The sequence below is a fragment of the Squalius cephalus genome (assembly GCF_949319135.1).
Source record: "Squalius cephalus genome assembly, chromosome: 11".
In the NCBI taxonomy this organism is placed as follows: domain Eukaryota; kingdom Metazoa; phylum Chordata; class Actinopteri; order Cypriniformes; family Leuciscidae; genus Squalius; species Squalius cephalus.
In genome coordinates this window covers 296609-302793 of record NC_137132.1, presented here as the reverse complement: position 1 = coordinate 302793, position 6185 = coordinate 296609, and positions in this window count along the sequence as shown.

The window sequence follows — 6185 nt, the reverse complement described above, 5'->3', positions numbered from 1 at the left end:
TGTTTTTCACTGTAAATTATAAGATGATCTGTTATTTTTCACTTCCAAAAACTCTACATTTTGCCGTTTTTTACTGTAAAATGACATGAACGTTTTTTCTCCGTAAGAGAACTTACTATAATACTGTTAATCCTTGATACTGTGCAGGTTTAGACTCTTTTCTACACAAATAAAGCTTCCAAAAGGGTTTTTCTTCTTTCCCTCTCGCAGTGATGCTATAGAAGAGCCTTTCAGTGATCAGAGCCAGTTTTTCTTAGTATAAAGATCCTGTGTGTGTGTGTGTGTGTGTGTGTGTGTGTGTGTGTGTGTGTGCAGACGCTGATAATCTGATCCAGTTGGACTGGTCGGCGCTGATCACGGTTCTGGTGAGCGCGATGTCCTCGTCACGGTTCTGATCGGATGGGCCGTTTACACCGTCTGTGCTCAACCCTCCACCCGGACCAGCTACCAGGACAACAAAGGTGAGGCGCACACACACACACACACACACACACACACACACACACACACACACACACATGTCTGGTTCACTATCTTTGTGGGGACTCTCCATAGACATAATGGTTTTTATACCGTACAAACTGTACATTCTATCCCCTTACACTGCCCCTGCCCCTAAACCTGCCCATCACACACACACACACACACACACACACACACACACACACACACACACACACACACACACACACACACACACACACACACACACGCACACACACACTGCCCCTGCCCCTAAACCTGCCCATCACAGGAAACATTCTGCATTTTTACTTTCTCAAAACAACTCATCCTGTGTGATTTATAAGCCTTTTGAAAAGTGGGGACCGCTGGCTGGTCCCCACAATGTAGGTGATCTCAGGTTTTACTATTCTTATGGGGACATTTTGTCCCCACAATGTAATATAAACAAGGGCACACATTACACACACACACACACTCACACACTCACACACACTTCATATTCATATTCCTATCATCTGCCTGTGTCTCTCCAGCCTCGGACCGGAAGAGTTTGATCCCTAATGAGCGCGTGAGTAACAACGCATCAGGAGAAACAACTTATCAGGTACGAGCAACATCCACATCAACGTCCACATCTGAGTTCATGAGGAATAACGTGATAATACACCAATAATGCTGCCTTTAATACAACTCTGCAACATATGCTCTAATAATGGAGGATTTGTGTCTTGTTTCCAGTCCAAATATATAAAAATTCTTAAATCAAGAAGCATTTACTTGATAAGTAAAATTACATAAGAACTTATATATTGTTTTCTGATAATAATAATAAAAAAATCTAAATTAAGTGAGTTTTTGCTTAAAACAAGCAAAATTGTCTGCCAGTGGGTAAAACACAAAAAGAAAAAAATCTTGTTTTCAATTTGAATTAAGATTATTTTTCTCGTTTTACATTTGAATTAAAAAATAATTATCTTGTTTTACATTTGAATTAAGTTTTTTTTCTTGTTTTACATTTGAATTCTAAAAAATTCTTGTTTTACATTTGAATTAAAAAAATAATAATCTTGTTTTACATTTGAATTAAAAAATAATAATCTTGTTTTACATTTGAATTAAAAAAAATCTTGTTTTACATTTGAATTAAGATTTTTTTCTTGTTTTACATTTGAATTAAAAAAAATCTTGTTTTACATTTGAATTAAGATTTTTTTTCTCGTTTTACATTTGAATTAAAAAAAATCTTGTTTTACATTTGAATTAAGATTTTTTTCTTGTTTTACATTTGAATAAAAAAAAATCTTGTTTTACATTTGAATTAAGATTTTTTTCTTGTTTTACATTTGAATTAAAAAAATCTTTTTACATTTGAATTAAGATTTTTTTTCTTGTTTTACATTTGAATTAAGATTTTTTTCTTGTTTTACATTTGAATTAAAAAAAAAATCTTGTTTTCCATTTGAATTAAAAAATAATAATCTTGTTTTACATTTGAATTAAAAAAAAATATTGTTTTCCATTTGAATTAAAAAAAAAAATTGTTTTCCATTTGAATTAAAAAATAATCTTGTTTTCAATTTGAATTAAAAAAAAAATATTGTTTTACATTTGAATTAAGATTTTTTTCTTGTTTTACATTTGAATTAAGATTTTTTTTCTCGTTTTACATTTGAATTTAAAAAAAATATTGTTTTCAGTTTGAATAAAAAAAATAATCTTGTTTTACATTTGAATTAAGTTTTTTTTTCTTGTTTTACATTTGAATTAAGATTTTTTTTTCTTGTTTTACATTTGAATTAAGATTATTTTTCATACCCCATTGGCAGATACAGTAATTTTGCTTGTTTTGATCAAAAACCCACTAAATTTAGATTTAGATTTTTTTATCAGAAAACAAGATATAATTTCTTATGTCATTTTACTTATCTAGTAAATGCTTCTCGATTTAAGAATTTTTAGGTATTTGGACTGGAAACAAGACACAAAAGAATATTTTTTTTGCAGTGTATAAATGTTATATTACATCATGTATGTCAGTGTTTTAAAGTGTTCGGGGGCCATGGAATAAGTTAGAGAAGTATTGTCTAAAATTATATGAATTATGAATTAAATGAATAAGATCAAATGTATGGAATTTGACATTACCACACTAGATAAATTAAGTTATTTTTGTAACCCTTTACAATAAGTACAATATTATTTAACATGAACTAACAATGACAAATACTTCTTAATCATTTATTAATCTCAGGTAATGTTAATCTCAACATTTACTAACACTCTATTAAAATCAAAATCTGTGTCTGTTAATGAGATGTTAATGCATTAAATAAAATTACCTATTGAGACTTATTATTTTATTCTATTGAAATCCATATATTTATAAAATACTCTAATGATGGGTCAAATATTAATATTAGAAACTAAAAAATTCCAGATAATTATTTTACACCAAATTTATAATGTTTAGATTTTTCACAGCATAAATTCGGTCTGTATATACGTGAATATTTCTAGCTGGCTTTTATAAGTTATACAGGGGTTCCTCACAAGAGGACGGTCATTACACGCATACGATTACTGTGAAGTTTCATTAATGTGTGATTGATTATTAATGTTTTATCTGTCGTCCAGCGGCTGAACACGCGCGCAGACGAGTACAGCACTCTTCACACGGGGCGCAAACAGAAGAACCCCAAACACCCCATCTCACCCTGAGATCAAGAACAAACCCCACTTTCAGCGGATGATAAGAAGAAACCCGTCTTTCATCGGGTTATTAGAACAAATCCGTCTTTCTTCTAAAACAGCTGTGTTGCTCTAAACCGCTTTCATTCACGCTGAAATCTCTTTAGTTGATTTAGTTTTCCTGTAAATGTAAATGCTTCAAATAAACGCTTGCTAACCTGTCTTTATGAATAAAACCTGTCTTTACTGTCAGCTGTGCTGTCGATTCTTTCATCACAGAACAGAGTGATCTCAGTTGAGCTTATTAAAGGGAATGTGCAGGTTGCATAAACGCGCTGTCGATTAGCGCAGACTAAATGAACATGTTTACGGTAAAGATATGAATATAATGCAGGTGGAACCATGACTACAGTATTGTGAGCGTTTAAAGGAATCATTCACCCAGAAATTATCACTCTGTCATCATTAACTCGTATCGTTCAAACCTGAAACACAAAAGAAGATATTTTGAGGAATATCAATGAAAGTCAGTGTTGTTTGGTTCCCGCTATTCTTCGAAATAACTTCTTTTGTGTTCAGCGGAAGAAATAAAGTAATTCAGGTTTGAACAACATTATGGGGAGTAAATGATGAAAGATTTATGACGTCATCAGAGCTCAGTTTTAATAAAGCGCTCCTGTCTTTGATTGGTTATAATTAGTCACCAGCTCTGGTATGTTTTCTTTGTGGTTTCCGTTCAGAGACGAGAAAAGCAGAAAACTGCCTGAACAATATCAACGTTCACATCAACCACACACACACACACGCATTTATACATTCACACACGCAAACCCAGACAACACAAATATATTCTAGCACTGTTTTTCTAACATTCCCATTAAGTTATAAAACGTTATTTCTGAATGTTCTATGAACGTTCAAAACATCCAGTTTATTCAATATTTAAAAAAATAATAATTCTTGTTTATGCAAACATTATTGGAACGTTACTTTTGTAACATTTTTACATACTGAATGTTACATTTGAATGTTCTCGGAACATGTTCTCGGAACATTTTCTCAGAACGTTCTGAAACAAGTAGCAACATTTAAAAAATGTTGAAATGAAACATTTCAGAGACTAACACTCCATAAACAATGTATAAATAATATTTTTGTGCTAATGTTTTGAGAACATTATTAAAGGCCAGATAACTCTGAACAAACATTCTATTAATGTTACTGGAAGAACGTTTGTACATATCTTTAAGAGAACCTTGCCGGAACGTTAGCCAGTGCCTGAGAACCTTCCCAGTTAGCTGGGTTTATACATTCACACACACACACATGCACGTCCTGCTTCTATACTGCAGACCACCATATGTGGAAGTATCACAGTTTTCTACAATCGCATTGACACGTTTCACAATACTTTTTCTAAACTCTTCACACAGTTCTCCTAACCAACTTTCAGCTTTGCACCGCAGTGAATTATTCAGTGACTAAACACTTCAGTGACTATAATTATGGAACCAGTCGAAGTCAGAAGAGCAAGTCAACACCAAAGGGCACAAGAGGGAAGCTTTTATCCCAACTTAAATTCCAAATAATAGGGGAGGGCAGAAAAGAGTAACATGGGATGCATAGTGTTTCAATTACTGCAACTCCTACTACTAAGTAACCCATCCAAAAGGGGAGTGTACATCCCTACTTGAAGGCCAACTATAGTTGAGGAGGGAGATGGATGGAATGGAGGGATGCTCTGTGGACTGTCCAACACCGTTCCACTTCCCTTGTATCACCCCAGAGGAAGAATATGACTGGAAGGAAGCCATTAACCACACTTGAAACAGTATATAACTGGAGAGGGCGGTAAAAGAGGGGCATTGTGCGCTTGCGTTCTGCCATTGACAACCCTCCTGTTTCATTATAATAGCTCCATCCCATGAGGATAAAAGTCACAACTTCAAGCCCCAAACATAGTCGGGGAGGGAGGCAGATGGAATAGAGGGACGCAATGCAGACTACCCACATCATTCGATCTACCTGTCACTGACCCTAAGGGGGTATTTATTTACAGGGAGCTTTCAGCCCTGCTTAGAACTTCAATCCAGAAATTGGAGAGGGCGATAAAAGAAGAGTGTGGGACGCATGTAGTTCTGCCCATTGTGACTCCTTCACCAAGTGACCCGGCCACAGGGGGGCGCACAGCCCTACTTAAACCCACAACAGTTGAAGAGGGAGGCAAGTGAAAAGAGGGGCGCTGTGCAGACTATCCATAATAATTCATCTGCCTTGCCTCAACCCTAAGGAATAAATATGCAGAGGAAAGCTCTTGGTCACTCCGAAACAAACTGGAGAGGGTGTTTAACGAGGATCATGGGACGCGAAGAGCACTGCCCACAGCAACTCTCATTACCAAGCAGCCGTGACCTAAGGCACTCTAAAAAATCTTGGGTTATTTTTTCTACCCAAATGCTGGGTTGAGCCTTTTGGGTAATTGTGTGCCAGATCCTGGGTCAGACGTAACAACCCAGTGTTTGGGTAGTGTTCTTGTGTTACCCAGATCCTGGGTCAGACGTAACAACCCAGTGTTTGGGTAGTGTTCTTGTGTTACCCAGATCCTGGGTCAGACGTAACAACCCAGTGTTTGGGTAGTGTTCTTGTGTAACACAGATCCTGGGTCAGACGTAACAACCCAGTGTTTGGGTAGTGTTCTTGTGTTACCCAGATCCTGGGTCAGACGTAACAACCCAGTGTTTTGGTAGTGTTCTTGTGTTACCCAGATCCTGGGTCAGATGTAACAACCCAGTGTTTGAGTAGTGTTCTTGTGTTACACAGATCCTGGGTCAGACGTAACAACCCAGTGTTTGGGTAGTGTTCTTGTGTTACCCAGATCCTGGGTCAGACGTAACAACCCAGTGTTTGAGTAGTGTTCTTGTGTTACACAGATCCTGGGTCAGACGTAACAACCCAGTGTTTGGGTAGTGTTCTTGTGTAACACAGATCCCGGGTCAGACGTAACAACCCAGTGTTTGGGTAGTGTTCTTGTG